This window comes from Athene cunicularia, assembly GCF_003259725.1.
Source record: "Athene cunicularia isolate RWA chromosome 1 unlocalized genomic scaffold, athCun1 chr1_part1, whole genome shotgun sequence".
Classification (NCBI taxonomy): Eukaryota; Metazoa; Chordata; class Aves; order Strigiformes; family Strigidae; genus Athene; species Athene cunicularia.
In genome coordinates this window covers 128,688,432-128,705,407 of record NW_020799091.1, presented here as the reverse complement: position 1 = coordinate 128,705,407, position 16,976 = coordinate 128,688,432, and the positions used below count along the sequence as shown (strand labels likewise).

The 16,976-nt window shown below is 43.3% G+C and overlaps 2 protein-coding genes across 2 annotated transcripts in view; one reads left to right on the top strand and one right to left on the bottom strand.

The window, feature by feature from the left end:
* TIMP3 (TIMP metallopeptidase inhibitor 3) overlaps positions 1-12,193 on the bottom strand; it is a 50,791-nt gene extending 38,598 nt beyond the window's left edge. Inside the window, exon 1 of the mRNA XM_026852763.1 lies at positions 12,180-12,193. The gene's annotated coding sequence lies outside the window, so the exon portion shown is untranslated. The remainder of the gene's footprint in view (positions 1-12,179) is intronic.
* SYN3 (synapsin III) overlaps positions 1-16,976 on the top strand; it is a 204,527-nt gene that overhangs the window by 104,931 nt on the left and 82,620 nt on the right. The window lies entirely within an intron of this gene.

Below are 16,976 nucleotides of genomic sequence, written 5' to 3'. Positions count from 1 at the left end.
GGCGGGGTCTCGCTGCCGCTTCAGCGCCTTATAGGGAATAGTGCGGGGATGGGCGGTTGTGGGACGCTTTGTTGGCTGGGGGTGCATCTCTCCACCGCCCGCCCCAGCCTGCGTCCTCCTCCCGCCGCTGGGCGCGAGGGGCTGTTTTCAAACTCGTAAGAAGTAGTTGCCCCTCTGACGGATCGGCGAGCGTCCGTCCGTCCCGCGGCCGGGTCTGGCCCGGTCCTGAGGAGTCCCCTGCCACCCCGTCAGGACCTGTCTCCCCTCGGCCGCCCCGCTCCTCACCTCAGGGTGCGAAGAGGCACATGGAAAACAGGCGGGGTTTGTCGTTCTCTTGGAACGTTTGGCCTGTTTTCCTCGAAACCATCTCGGCTGTCTGCAAACTGATTTTAAACCAGAGGAGGTGAAAGAGTATTCTAAAGGGCTTTCAGAAAGCGATCTGAAAATGCAAGAGGAATGTGGAGTGATGCTTATTTTCCTCTTTCAATAGGCAGTGAAAAGAGGATGAAGGAAAGGAAAGACATGACCTAGCTGAACTGTAAACCAGTATTTCATCCTGTGGTTTTTAATCTGGCTCAAATGCTCCTTCTGTCACACCACCACCACCCCTCATCGCTTGCCCTTCTCAGGGCTTTCAGTCTGAAAGGGGTCATAAACTGCTAAAGCCAAGCTGGAAAAAGCACTCCTAACATTTAATCTCAAATTATATTTTAGTAGAGCAACTTTAGTGGAATTTATAGAAAAGTCCTGTTTGTTTTGTTTTCACATACTCCCTTTTTGAACCATAAATTTCTATCAGCTGTAGAAATGTAGATGTTATAGAAGAGCTGGGACTGTAAGGAAGGAGATTGCCAGCTGCAGATACAGACAGCTTTATTAACCTGCAAAGGGGACTGAGGGGTGATTACTCACAGTATCAAAACAGTGTGTATAATGTCAGAGTACTTTCCATGGGGTTTACAAGACTTAAGCGTGTCTAGTTATAAATTATGCTGGTATTAAAGGCTGGGAACCAGCTGTCCTAAATTTCTAAATAATCAGCTAAGTCTTTAGATTTATGATTCTGCTTCATCTGGGCAAAGCACAACCTGCTTACACCTTTTCTTTAATCATACTGTCCACATGAAAATAAAAATTCCAGTCTTATAGAAACACAGGCTTTTATTCAGAACATCAGTACACAAAAGCTTCGAGTTAGGTGTTACTTGTAGAGATCAAGGTTATAATGCCAACAGTGGGAAACACAGGTGTGACAGCTTTGCCTTACTGTGCTTCAAATTACAGTCTGTGTAATGGGGATAATAGTGATGGAATATTCTCAGGAATGTGTATTAGTGGACACACTGAAAAAATTAGATGGTGTTGAGGTGCTAACAGATCCTATGAGTACATATGAAGAAGGATATTAAACAGGACATTCAATTGAGACACATTAGTGTCTGAATCATTCATCTCCAAATTGCTATATGAGAAAACTTATGCAAAAAACTCCTTAGGTACTTGGGATGTCTGCTCAAGGTACTACAGCTGAAGTTAAATCCATCAGATTGAACTGTCATTTCAGTCTCACTGGGTGTAAACAAGGAACAATTCTACCAACCTCAGCAGAGTAACACGGAAGAAAAATGAGCTGTGTCTGGCACTTTCAGTTTTTTTGTTGTTGTAGAAAGTGATCTTGTCGAATCCCACAAGCTAAGCATGACTGGGCTGGGTCAATAGTTGGTGTGAAAATTCCCAGGGAAAACCATGTCTTGCGGGTGTTGTTGACTGAGCAAAGTGGCCTTCTTCCCTCCATCCTGAATGAATGTGTAGAGACAGTGCTAGGGGGCACTGCGCTGCAAGAGATGGGTGCGTTTTTATGGATGAAGCTAGGTTCCTTGCAATATCTAAAGAACCGACTCTTTGGAAAAGCAACTATGTCAAGCTGGGTGTCTTTGTTAAATTTCAGGAGAGTGAACCACTTCTGCTTCCATAGATACTCACTGCAGTTTATATCATCAGGAACATATTAACAATATCTTTTTCTTTCCACAAGTCCTGCCTGTGGCTGGAAAGGACCAAAAAACACTTTGGGATATTCCTTCAAGAGACATAAGGTGTTGCTGTAAATGAATTAAAGGCATATTCACTTCCCCTCTGATCACATTTCATTGCGAGCTATGTCAACTGCTTCAGAACTGACAAAAACATCCGAATGTAAGTAATACACAAGGGCTTCTTCAAACTGCTGGCCAAAAAGAAAAATAAAAAAACCCAAAACTTGACACATGTAGTGGCTGAAAACACTCCAACTCATCACCAGACCTCAGCTGGCTTAAACTGAGCATGTCATGAATGAAGTCAGGAGACTCCAGCCTGCAGTCCAAAGCGTTCTGCCACCTCCTTAACAATATATTAATTTTAAAAGATTCTGAATTATGGGTATTTTTCCATTTTAACTTGTCTTAATTCATGAGTGTGGAGTCCTGCCATTAGCATTCTAAATTGTCCAGCTGCCAAGTTGCTCAAAAGCCTTCTCTTGTCCTAAAAACTACTCTTGAAGTTGACAATCCTCTTATCTTTTATACAAGCTCAGCATCACACTCTCTAGGAGATATCATTGTTTTTCTGCTATTATACAGCAGGTGGGAAAGGATAGGTGGTTTTAGAGCTATCTGATGTCTTTTTTTTTACAGCACACTCATGCCATCTTGTAGGTCAGTACAGAGTGGTCACACACTGCATTAGAAAAAGATTCTTGTATTTCCTGATTATCTGTTTCTTTTTTGAATGCCTTTTTTTTTTTTTTTTGACATGATCCTTTGAGAAGACTGTTGTTGAAAATGTTTATACTTGCTATAATTTACAAGTGTGAAAAAGATTTTAAAAATCCTCCTCTATTAATTCCTCCCTTGTATCAGTGAACTTCATATGCTGCTTAGAATAAGAAGACTCTTCTTAAAAATGCCCTTGATTCTATAAATACATATGAAAAAAAGTCGTTTGATCTCTTACTTCGAGGTTGCAAAGGAATTATGCCACCTTCCTGTCTGCAAGCCAGACATAGGTAACATTCTATCCCATTTCCAAGCTTTTAGTTAGAAGTACACCATTAAACCTTCATCAGCTCTAACTATACATCTTCAAGGATCCTTTACAGATTGTGCTTATCAGGAACACCCGGTGGGAGCAGACCATAGGCACCATGTGTCACCAGGAGTGTTATATTATAAAGGATTGTAGGGTATGAAGTCACCTTCTTGGTAGCGCAGGGATCCTCCAATCAGACTGTGATGTTGCATCAGCTGTGGAAGGGCAACCAGGGAATATCTTTTAACAGCCTTATCAAGCTGAAAATGTTTCTTGCACGTGACTGCACTCTTTGGCCCTAATCCAGCAAAACACTAAGGCACATGTTCAACTTTAAGCACACAAAATGCTCTACTGAAGTCAACAGGACCATTTACATGCACAAAGTTAAATATAAGCTTAAGTGCACTTCTGGATAAGGGCCAAAGGGCTCAGTACCATGCAAGGTTCAAGCCAGGAGGCTGCAATTAGATGGTCTGACAGAGTCTGTGAGGGAGAACACAATGTGATTTGCTTGGCTCTACCTGCCTGTGCCTCATTCCAAGCAATTAGTTTTCCCTAATTTTTGTTCATAATAAGTTTTTCAGTTTCTCTTGCTCTGCTTTCATGCTGCTGTAGCCATTTCCAAATTGAAGTTTTGTTTTTCTTTCTTAAATCCTTTTAAACTGCATCAATAGCTTTAAGTGACTGAACAAAGAGATTTCAAATAGATGAAGTGCTTCAAATGGTAATAAGAGCTGGTGTTCCCAGAGCTTTGGAGGCTCACACTAAGCAGAGAACAGAATGAGAACGATTGAAAATAACTTTTCTGTTGTTCCTTTGTATGAACTGGTTTCTGGCTTATGCAATACACAGTAATTAAAATGACTGGAATGCCTCACATTTTTAAGAGAGTTTTAAGGCAGCTCTGTGGCATTGTGGCCAGCAGAGTTCATAAGCAGATTCATGGCTGCAGTCAAGGTTTGATGTTTCTAGCAGTGTAAATTAAAGAAGACAGTATCTCTGTAGAGGCCTTGGAGGGGAGTTTGATGAAGAAGAAGTAGACACAGAAAAGCAGTAACATCTACTCCCTGCATCAGCTCCATGAGCAGCTCTGGGGCAAGCCTTCCTTTCAGTGAGATGAGAGCCTAAAGGTTGGTGTGATCATCAGAGATCTCATTTGTTTCTTTGCCTTCATGTCCTGACAGGTTCAAGTGTGGAACAGCACTTACACATTCTCTATCTCTCACTGTAATATCAGTTACTCATAGCACTTCCTCCTAGGTACTGTACAGGAAATGTCTCTTTCTGTGAAAGAAGCATTGCATTTGAGTACTGGCCATTGCAGTTGCTGGTTGTATTTGTGGGGGTCTAAACAGCTCCCTGATGTTTAGCAGACAGAGGGCCTGGCAGACTGGCAAGGCTCTCTGCTTACAGTGGGTTACTCTCCCTGTGATGAGGTTTACTCTGCTCAGCAGTTTTAAGGGAGTATCTTGCTGCTTTTCAGTCCTCCTGGAACAATCCAGAAATTCATTTTCCTATCTTCCATTTTTGTCATTGAAGGTGGCTGGGTACTACATCCCTAGTCTTCTTTCAAGAGCTGGCCTGGCTTCTCACAGCAATGACTAGCCACAGAGGATCAGGAGAGCTGAATACAGCTTCTCTGGAGCGGAGCTGACTGGCCTGCGGATACAACCTTTTTGACATGTGAGCAATAAGATCCTTCTCACCTCACCTCTCTGCCTCTCGCCAGCCTTCTGAGGGCACAGACTGAGCCTGCTCCCTCATCTCAGCATAATCTTTCTCCCCTTCTCTATCAGAGGCCCCTGTCAGGATACAGTGGCCTCCCAGGCAGGAGACAATAATACTGTATCTCTTAGACAATCCTGAGGTTAGCAGAGCTGCAGTCCCTCCATAGTCAGTAGGCCAGCCAGTCCCTTGGATGTGCCACTGGTTTTAAAGCATGTTGGAATTCTCTGAAATCACCATACTTGTGAAAAGCAGAAAGAGCAGCACCAGTGGGCTGCTCTTTTTGTTACAAATGAGTCTGAAGACAGTGTCAGGCTATCAGGCCTGAAGAAAGAATCTTCTCTTTACCTGCAGAACAAGTGCAGCTGCAGGAAAAGTTGCTGTCTTGCCTCTCCCTGCACAACCTGCAAAAACTTTCTACAAAAATAAGCCAGTTATGTCATTCCCATAGTCTGACTGTTACTAGTTTCTCACCTGAAACTGCAAATAAAGGTGTTAGTTACGTGAACAGTCTCTAATGATGAAGATCATGTTCCAGCAGGGAACAAACTCAGAAATTCCTGTCATGCATGTCAGCACATGAGTGTCAACAGTGAGAAGCAGTTCGTATGTGTGAAGATCCCAACAGAGATTGTTGCCTTGGCACAGGATTTTTTTAATCCAAAATTACTTTTTCAATGCATTTGTCCTGTATTCCCAAACCAATGCTGTATTCTAAACATCAGCTGACTACTCATTTATGGCTGGGCCTTCCCCACACAGACTCAAGGTCACAGACAGTAGAAGCTGGGGATTTTCTGATGTGAGAATTCAAGAACAGAACTCTTTCTTCTCTGGAACAAAAGACAGCACTTCTGTTTCCTCACTTTTCTGGAATTTTTCTCCATAAATCTTGGTGTACAGTGTGAGACAAAAGATGAGGAGATGGTAGATCTGGAGTGAGGATGCAGTAATTTGTTTATTGCCTGACTCTTCCTTGAGTGAAGAGCAATGCATTCATCAAAGCACCTTTTCAGGTCAGCAGTGTGAGTTCCACACCTAATATATTAACATCAGGAGTGAACAGAACAGTGTTTGACTTAGTACAGATATGTGAAAATAGTGTTCTTTCTCCACTGAAGACTGAGGGAACAATCTACAGCTGCTTTTCTACTTTCCTTTAATCTGAAGGCCCTGAGCTATCCCTTAGTTGTGACTTTCTGTGTGCTTCTGAAGGGTGTTTCAGTGGGGTACACAGAAGTATGGGAAGACATGACAGCATATTTACAGAACCTTTCTGTTAATTTAGCAAAGTAGCTTGGGTTTCCATTTCATTGCAAGTGATAATGGACGTTGTGCAGCAAGAATTAATCTGTAATGAGGTATAGAAGCCAAGAAAGAAGAATAGAGCAAACTTTCTCTCTTTTTCCTTTGCACTGAATGAAAGTATCTTTACCAGGGACTGTAGGGCTAAGATTATGAACACATGCTTTATTAGATGAAGCCTAATAAAACAGTGTCCTATACTGGCAGAGTTCAACTCCTTTTGATTTTAACTGTGATTGTAACAGGAGCAACATGTGGGGGTGCTCTTTTGAAGGGGTGGCACACTGTGTAGGTAAATGTACTTGCACCCCACTGGTACTATCCTGAAAGAAGGACTTCAAATGCACAGCAGAGGCAGCAAAGGGATTTTTTTACTTCATTTTAAGTTGGTTTCCCCATCTGGAATAAACCTTCACGTCTAAACATGATATATAACAGCAACTTACCCTAGAGGGGCTAGTATAGCATTAGCCATGCATGGATGTAAGCAAATAGTACCACAGAGAGCTGGCTGGAGGAAGCAAAAACTTATTCCCAGTGAATGTGAGAGCATGTCCTTCTCCTTGCAGAGACAGAACCTTAATTTAGACAATGTGTCCAACTCCTCTAAGGTGTTTCCACAAGTATCAATGTGATTACTCTAAACAATCTTTTATTTTCTTCCCCCTGAAACTATAATCTGAAGGACAGGCATAGTCATTCAGTTTTATTTAGAGAAAAGGCTTTTGAGAATAGGAAGGAGAAAAGAGGAGAAGCTGGTGTTGCAAAAACCCTCTTATTCCATCAGGCATTTCTGGGAAGGATGAGGGAGGGCAGCTTTTAAAGCCATGCCTATGACTGCATGTATGGGATAGTTCTCAAAGGATTCCCTTAATCCGATTCTGCAGAAGACAGGCTGTTGCTCTGCAATTCACTCCATGTCTTATTCTAAGGCCATATGGTCTGGTTATGTGAAGATTTACTGTCTTAAATTTATCGGCCTGGGAAAATCTAAAAGAATTATGCAAGAAATCATGTTCCATGATAACTGAGGCCTCACTCAGCCATCCTTTCTAAAGACTGCTTCTAACTCTATCTAGGCCCCTCTAGGGCTTTGTAAGCCCTTCTGAAGAAGAGGGAAGAGGAGAAAAATGGGGAACTGCTGATCATTGCCATGTGTGAGAAGTATCCCTGTCTGCACATGGGTGTGACATTCATGTTGTCACAGAGGTTGCACTCTGCATAGCCTCCCCGTTTCCTGTTTCCAGTCAGCAACTTGCCGTTGGAGCACGAATCCCATATCACTCTGTACTGCAGTTACAGAAGAGGAAAATGATGGCCAGTGTAGGAGGAAGGGGTGGGGGAATCCTCTTAAATAGCCATGTAGGATGTCTGGGCAGAGATGTGAGCCAGGAGTCCTCAGAGGCAGTAGAATAAGTGGGAGTTTAGCAAGCAACCATTTTCTTTGACTAGTGTTCCTCAGAGACCTCAGCACTCCAGTTCTCAGAGCTAATTTTAGCTATTTGTGGTTGGCCTGTTCCTAATGTCCCTTTCCTATCTTTCACACACAGTGAACCTTGAGATACTCTCTGTGGGCTGACAGATGACGTGAAAACCTCTAATCTGCAGGTCAAATATCAACAATTAAGTGGGATCAGGAAACTGGAAGCATTATTTGCTTTTTTCCAAATAAGTGAGATACATTCATGCTAGAAGTTCTTAGCATACCGAGTTCATGGGGTGTTTCTAAAGTATGTGAAGGTAATGACTTATTCTTGAAAATTTTATGGTAATCACCAAAGATGTTATCATCCCATGGACACTGCCTTTCCTATGTAGACTATGACTGACATGCTTGCATTATTTATTGACACTGCTCTTCTGTAGGAAAACCAAACCCACATTGTTCTAGACACTGTGCTGATATACAACAGGCAAAGTGAGTCCCTGCCAAAGGGCAGGGAGTACATATTAGAGTGGCAATGAAGCTGTGATGCCAGAAGTGAAGGAGCTTGCAGCATGTGGCATTCACAGTGTAGGTACCATATTCATAGAAGCCTGACTCTTACCTGCTTTATGCTCCTGTGATGATTTGATGTCAATGTTTTATCTTCCACAAAATTTGCTTTACAGTCTGATGAATCTGATGTTCAGAGGGTACAAAAGGAAAGTAAAAAGTTTAGGATGACTCCTCCTATTTCAACCAAATTTTCTCAGAAATGTGAGCAACAGGAAGCACTTTTTCTTCCCCTAAATTTCTGGTGGATTCCCTATCCTCATCTCCCCTCGTCTCTACATACAAATCTGTAGAGGATGCTCTGCAGGGCAAAAGTATATGCTCATAGAGATGCCTGTGTGGGACTGGGGACAGTAGAAGGGCATATGGACCCTTAAGGGATCTGGAAGAGATGCTGGCTCTGCTCTCTAAGAAAACTAAGTCCAGAGCCTGGGAATCAGATCAGTAAGCTTATTTTCAGTTGATAGATTTAAGAAGGCTTTGGGTAAGGAATCCTGGGAAGCTGTTAATGAGAAAACAGTAGTTATTATGTCCCTCAAGGAGAGGAGAGCACTACTCCTTGAGCAGACAGAGGCCAGATTTATGTTATTAATTGGGCAGACAGCCCTGGTTTTATGTTGGACCACTAGGATAACTTTGACAAAACTGCTTGTAGCACTTTGTTCTGACTGGCAGGAAGCAGTCAGTCTGCATATAAAACAGATCTACTGAGCTGCATATCTTTCTTCTTTGTGCCTGCAGGTATTTCCCAGGTGAGGCTATGCTGCACAAGGAGCTATTTTCCACTCTACAGAGACCCAGCCAGGACACTGTAGTCAGCGTCACTGTTAGCAGAGTCATAGACAAGTTGCCTGCAGTAGGGAGAATTGGAGCAGTGAGAGCAGAGTGCAGGGCACAGGGACCATCTCATGCTGTCATGTTGTCTTCCCACAGATTCTTGGAAGCTCTGCTGATTGCTGAAGATCCCCTTCTTTTTTAAAAGTAGTGTTGGCAGCTTGTTTTGCTCTGAGAGAGAGATAAGTCCTGTCCAAACTGAAGGAGTGAGTGGGGGGAAACACACACACACACACACACACACACACACCTCATCTACAGGTTTTCCTAATACTCCCTGGGCAGATGGACCCAGTTCTGTGAAACTTCTTGAAACTATCCACTTTGGAGGAGTAGTGGGTGTGGTGCCATGGACATGGCCAGATATATGTGTTTCCCTTCACAGAGAATCTCACTGTCCTACAAAGACTGAATATCAACAAAATCCTTCCTGTGGGGACTTCCAGCTCTGCCAAAGCCAGATGTAAATTCCTTTGAGGCTGAGACTAAGAAAACTGGAATCCTGGGAGGACTTTGGTACAGTCCCAAAAACATTTCCACTGAGTGTTCCCAAAAATATGGTTTCTCTGACCCAGGAATGTGAGCTCTGTAACAATGGCAAAGTTGAAGTCCTAGACTGTTGACATTAACTAGTATTAGGTCATTACTTGTTTGCACTCTGTCTGTCTCATCTACTATGAAAATCATTGTCCCTGTGGGAGACAGACTTTTAGTTCCATTTTTGTGTAGCACCTGACACAACGGGGATGATAGTATGTGAGTGGGCTGCTACCTCCATATAATCAAATAAAAAAAAAAATAGTGGGACTCCTAGTTTTTCTGTTTACTGCTTTCTTGTTGAGTTGGTTATTTTGGTATGAATAATCATAAAGCATCTGAGTTATCACAGCAAATCTAATGGCTGCTTCAGCCAGGAAATGGCTGAGAAGCAGGGAAAACAGAGACTGGTGTATAAATTGCCATAGTGTAGTGGAACAGAAGCCACAAACTGGTACAGAGTGGCTAGAGCAGGAGATAGCAGAAAGGTTGCTACATATGCAGAGCTCCTCATCTGGTCCCAACAAAGCTGGAAGAAAACTACATTTGCTCTAAGTCAGGTGAAGGTACAGTCCTTCAGGCCCAGGACAGCTGGCTACCCTGGCCACAGGACCTACCAGCTGCCTCCTCACTTGCCAGACCTCGTGTTTTTACACTCTGTCCCTCAGCATCTCTTTGACATTTTTATGGGAGTGGTGCCTACCAGTTGTCACCCTTTGCATGAACCAGTTGAAAAGTTTGGCTCCCCTATTGTAGCAAGTTTCCTGTACATTTTTTTGTACAATTTCTTTTCTGAACATTTGCAGATTTCCCCTTTTACACGCAGAGGTTCTGGAGGGATGTTAACACCTCTTGAAGTGAATGCATTCTCCTAAAGCCTTCCTCATGAAGTTGTGGTCCCAATTGTCTTTCCTCCAAGGATGGAGAATGAAATCCAGGCATCCTTTCCCTTTCTTGTGGTGTCTCCAAAGCAGTAAAGTCTCCAGCGAGCAGACAGCCAGAATAGCCACTAGCATGTGGAAGGACATGTCAAGGGTGGGAAGGAAGAGTGGCTGCACCACATTGTGTTCCAGCCAAATTTAGTTGGCAGATGGTCCCTGGACTATCAGATGCTGATATATATTTAGGGCAGCTTCTGGGCTACTTACACTCACACTGATAGCAGTAAGGCAAAATGATACAGCTGCAGCCAGCTCCTAGGGACTCTCTTCCTTCTCACCACTTGTGAGGAAAGTCTGAGCCGAGCAGAGAACCTAGTCCCACATCACATCAGTTACACACACTGACTTCTTTGCCTCTTCCTACCTGCAGAAGTAGGAGGGTGACTTTCAGTGAAATCTTCCCTCCATCATGAGGAAAAAAGCAGATAAAAAACAGCTGAGTAGTGTGCTGTGCTCTCACTCTTCCTTGCATCCTAAACTAGACCCACAGACTGTCATGAATGATCTTACTCACTTGTGCTCACATGAAATACACACAAGCACTGAAGGGCGGAAGCCTGTCAGGGCTGTTCCCAGCTCTAAAGCAGCCATTTGACAGGAAAGGACTTTCTTCCCCCCCACCCCAGATGAGAGGCTGGGCAACACCATGCCTAAACTCACCTCCACCCCCAAACAGCTGTTTTGCCAAAGGGTGGAGAAGCTGACCTCCTGATTGAGGGTGGAACAGTTTGAAGGGGAGGAAAGCATTGACTTCACTTCTTATTAAGTAATAGCAGAGCAGGGTGTGTGTCACTGATAAACAAACAAGACTCTGGGTGGGGTCAAAGGCTCTGTAGCATTTTGTGTCACTGATAAACAAGACTCTGGGTGGGGTCAAAGGCTCTGTAGCATCTTATGCATGGAGCCTTCCTCTTTGTGTAAAATAAGGAGAACACACCATTCTGAAGAGCCTATTCAGATAGTTAAAGTTGCAGTAGGTTAGACAGCTTATAATCTCATTTAAGGAGATCCAAGAAGAGCACTAAGGTGAAAGGGCACGTAATAGCAAAGATGGTTTGGGCTAGACTTTAGGAAACACTTTCCTCCAGCAGGGATAGAGGAGCATAGGAACAGATCAAGTCCATGTGAATAAAGTAGGAGTGAAAGAGTGGGCTGGATACAGCACTGCATCCAGGTCTTTACCAGGGTAAGGCAGGGCAGGGTAGCATCAGGGATAGTATTGCTGTCTGCTTACCCTGGAACCTGGTCAGCCTTGGCTGGAGCACCAGTACCACCACAGCTCAAAATCTCATGTTGTTGGCCCAGTCTCTGCAAGGAATCTGAAACTCTTGGAGTGTATTTGGCTTGTCCCTTCCATGGTGCCAACATACCATTTACTATGCAAAGGGCGCAGCTTGGGCAATTTTTATACCAGGGAGAATTCTTGCCCTGGCAAGGGAATTCTTTATAGACAGAATGGAGTGCCTCAAGCAACACATGGGTCAGCTTCCATGGGAGCAGACAGCACTAAGGTCCATGTACAAATATGTGGTGATTTTAGCCCTGCTGGGACCAGAGACCATGTTGCCGTTGTCCCTCCCCCACCCTCAGACAGGGCAGGGCTGGAAGTGAGGCACAAACTCCAGGGTTGAAATAAGGAAAGGCTTAATACAACAGTGTAACAAATAATCAACTGAACAACAACATTAGCAATAACAACAACAATAAACAGTGGTAAAGTAGTAACAGTAAACAAGACAAAAGACATACAGAGATATACCGCGAGGGACACAGCCAGCCTGCCGCGCGTGCTTCCCCAGACAAAAGCCACACAGGAAACTGTTCCCGTGCTTGGCGCATGGACCTGACGTCAGCATGGTATGAATAACCTGGCTAACGCCCTCTCCCCATTGCTGGGGAAACAACCCTATCCCAGTTGAACCAGAACAAAATACAATGGGGGATGATGGCAGAATAGAGAGAGACATCTTTCACAGAGCCACAACAGGACTTGCGGTTCTTAGATTAGCAACAGCCTCAGTCCTGTTCTAGTGAACAAGTATTGTATGATCTGGATCTATCTCCCCAAGTAATCCTTTCCCTGCAGCGGACTCCTGCAGGGCTATATGGGCAGCCTCAGGCCAGCCTGTAGCTGCATTCTCTTCTCCATGATTCAGCTGGCTTCTTCCGGCCCTGACTACTACTGAGTCTCTCAGGCTTGAGAGCACTCCGGTATGTTAGAAATCATTCCAGGCTGCTCTCACTACCATAAGAGTTAAAAGCAGTCTTAGACTCCAAAGACTGCAAATTAACAAATATTTTCATACTACTTATACTGTTTATACTGCTCTGAAAGCGCAGTCTCCCAAGTGGCCATCAAAACAGAAGCTCTTCCACAGATGGCTGTGAGCTGGCTGTAAAAAGCCTTTCCAATGGCTCTGGGCAATGCTGATGGTATGATCACAGTGTACCTCTGGCCCTGCTTATAGTGAGGACATAACCAAAGCCACTTCTTTCTTCTCCTAGTCCTCTCAGGTGAAACTCAGAACACCTTGACACCATCCTTCAGAGACATGACAGTGTGGGGGTACACCTACCTAGCACTCCTCTAACTAGCACAGGTACCAAAGTGTAGTGCATCGGTGCTGGCATGTGCTTCACTTGTTGGATATTTACCCAGGACCTTGCCTGGGCATATTTGACTTATCCTGAAGTCCAGGCTGTTGTGTTTATAGACTTGTGCTACCACTCAAATTAGTTATTTTGTAATCTGGTTCCTACATAACTTATACTGCAACAACACATGGTGAGTATGTCAGATGAGGTCAAGAGTTTGTAAAAAAACAGCTAGGCTGTCAGGCCCTTTATGTATAGGCCCTTTTTCCTATGTATAAACTGAAACCTCAGTTTTGTGATACCAAGATCCCAATGGCTCCTCAGGCAGACTTTAGGAAAAGTCTTTAGAGACTCTCCAAGTCTGCAGAGAACTCAAACACAAGCAATAAGCCAGTTTCCTCACTCCTGCCTCAAGTATATGAGAGGGGAAAGATGAAAAATGGAGGAAGCAATAAATGTACCCTTTCTGCCAGACTGATTGACAGCTGCAAGGGCAGTTCAATTTCTAGGGGTCACTAATAAACAGAATTTTGTGTTCCTACACCCAACCTCAGAAAAATTAACTGCATATTCAGAGAGCACTACTTCCTTCCTACAAATCATAAATGGCTTAGCAAGAACAGTGCTGTTTTGGAGATAAAGAAGAAAAGGACAAAGAAACATAAAATAACAGGCATCCACCAACTCTCCCAGAGATACTTGCTGGAGTCCCCTCTCACTGCTTGCTGATGCAACTGCTATGGCAGACCATTGCTTCCCCCCATTCCAGAAACACTCCACTCACAGTTGATAGTTTCGGGGTACCATAACTCACCTGCTGGGTAGCAAAGGCTTCTTCAGAGCTGAAGCTGAGCTGGGGTGGGAATCCTTGACTAGTCCCTCTGGCTTTCTGCTTCTTGTAACTCTGCTAGCAGCTCCTCTTAGTGGCTCCAGCTAAGCATCCCCCATCACCTGCAGTTCCTGCTAGCCACTCCTAATCCTCAGTGGATCCTGGCCTTTTTTGTTGCTCAAAGACAAATTCTTAAACAGACTTTCCTGGCCCTCTAGATTGCTGTATCTTTACTTCCCAAAACTCCAAAATATTACATGAAGCTAAGGGTGGTCATCTACTATGGGCACAACTAATCCCAGCTTTTCACAATTACTGAAAGTCATATTGTGCGGCGGGCGGAGGAAGCAAGCAGCCGATTCAATGTGAATGATAGAGCAAGCTTCCACTTTATTGAAAGAAATCACACTTTATATAAGCGCTCTACAATACACTACTTGCAACTCTATTGGATACATTTAAGAAACTACATTATAATATCTCAGCCATTGGGTACATCTAAAAGGTCACATTATAATATCCCAGCCCCTTGTGGCATCTCTGGTATTCATAAACATTTCCTCCCAGGGCTGTTTTGCTCTCACCCCCAAGGTCATAATGCACCCCCAACTTATCCCTTTGTTCTCACAACAGTCCTTGTTATCATCAATGTACGCTGGGTTTTTTCCTCTGTTTACCTCAGGTGGCTGGGACTGACTTCTGCAGGGAGCTATGGCCGACCAGCTCCTGCAGGGAGCTATGGCCTTGCTCTCTGCAAGCCGTCCTCCAACAATATTGTCCTCATTTTTTTATGAAGAGATTATAGTTGTTTTCTTACACAAATCCTCCGACATGTGTTAGCATGTATGTGTACAAGTAGCAGAATGTATAGGTCTTAGGCCTGACTCCAGACTTTTTCAGCTCCTTTTCTCTCTGACTGAGGCCAGCAAAGCAGTCCTGGCCTTCTAGCTCTCCATCCCTCTGGGCCTCCTTGATGGCAGGCCAACAAAAAATAAAGGAAAACACAGTGTCCAAGCTAGTTCTTTGTGTCTTGTGGTCAGCCAGACCATCTCACTGGGATTGACCAAAAAATAATAGTTGTCCTATATAAGCCTCAGGAAAATCCTCTGTTTATAGTAAGTTAACATCTTACTCTTATGTCTGCTGCAGATGAATAAACTCAGAAAGGCTAAGAGATGCTAATGAGTTTGTGACTAGTTCCAATGCTTTTACAGTCCTTCCCTGTTTTCTTAGAGTAGGCAATATTCCCTTGTCAAACCTGGGAATTGGTAACATTAATGATGGGATGTATCACTCCTACATGCTGAGTGTGACTCACAAAGTCAGTATGGTCTTAGCAGCTGAGAGGAACAATGCTTTGTGTTCTCACTCTTTTTGACTATAACATTGCTGGAGCCCAGAACAAGGGCAATGATATCATGGCTATAGGCTTAATGTGTAAGTAATGTACTGCCAGGTGGCTTGTGGGTACCTCAGGCAATAAGGCCTGTCTGTGTCCCATATTATGGGCCCCTTTCATCATTTGCGGGGTTGAGCCAGGATTCCTCTGCCCAGCAAAACAGGGGAAGCCCTGAGAATTCATAACACAAAATCTTATCTCAAGGGAAAAAAAAACAGATGCTTGTGTGTAGAGACTTGTTGAACTGTGCATTCCTGTAATAGTTTCCCAACATTGAGTACCAGTGGGACAGTCACACACTTTGATGCATGTTCCCAAAAGGCTGGAACCTTTATTTCCTGGAGACCAGCTGTGGCCCCCTAGGTTCCCATGCCTCTGCACTGGGCAATAGTTTGGCGGAAGCTGGTGCAAAGCTACCTGTCTGATTAAATTTGTTATTTTGCAAAAGGATTTAGCTTTGTTTGCTGGTTATTACTGAAGAAAAATCCTAAACTGCTGCTTTAACAGTGTTAAATCTTTCATGGGGTGAAAGAATCTGGTCCTTTTCTTCCAAGTTGTAAACAAGGAGCAGAAACCTAAGAGAAGGCAACGAAAAGAAAATTTTTAAAATATTGATTTTATGACATTCTTTTTATTTTCCAATCAAAAATATTTTTAAATTTCCTGTGCTAAAAGGCTGCCACATCAGAAGGGTTGCTGAACTTATCTTCTGAAAAAAATCTGACAACAGGTTATCAGCCACCATTGCAGACATACTCCAACTCCCACACATACCTACTGTCTCTTCATGGATGTGCTAGTAAGTCCATCTAGAAGGGTCTATGGAATATAAAGTTGATGAGAGATGTTCACATTATTTCTTTTTTTTTTTTTTTCCTGTACAAACAAATCAAAGGAAGCCAAATCAATTAAATCACTTAATCCAAATTAAGCTTTCTATATAAAAGATTTTCTCTGGTTTAATTGAGCTTGTGGCTATTACTTAAAACAAAAAATGTTATCTGTTGAGAAAGTTTTAGGTCATCAGGGACTAGTAGGCTACAAAAGAAGACTGTAAATGTATAGTTTGAGCACAAAAACTAAGCTCAAGTGCTATTACAGTTGCAAAGCCAAGAAGTATCTTCAGGAAGTGCCCTTACAAAGGTTGTCACTGAAGTTTTAATTTCACTTCCCTGAGCCCTGCAATGCAGATAATTTCTTTCACAGGATTCCTGCCACAGAATTTCTGCAATTCAAAAAAAAAAAAAAAAATTTAAAAAAAAAAATCATACTTAGCTTTATCCTTCTGCTCAGTGGATGGACCTATATCTTCTCTAGTACACAGGATTTAAACCATACTCGAGAGCAGAATGACTAAAATCCCTTTTGAGTTCATGGCATTCAGCAAGATATCATATTTAACTACTTCAGAAACAATAAATTTGTTTTCACAGCACTGCAGTGGATATTAGGTATTTTGTAGATGAGAGGCTGCTGAAAGCGCAGGGTCAAAAGATTCTGTGTACCTGAAATATTATAGAATGACAACATCTTGGATTGTCACAGTTTCTAGCATGCTGTAGCACTTTATATTCAAAGCATAAAACTCAGCTGCAGTTGCAGCATTCAGTCCCTTTTACTGTCCTCAGCTGCAGTTCAACCATTCAGGGGCTCTGACTGCAATACCGGCTTTGATAGCTTGCAGCCCTGTCACCAGAGCCCATGCCTTCTCACCCTTGCCCTACAGCAAATTAACACCCCAAC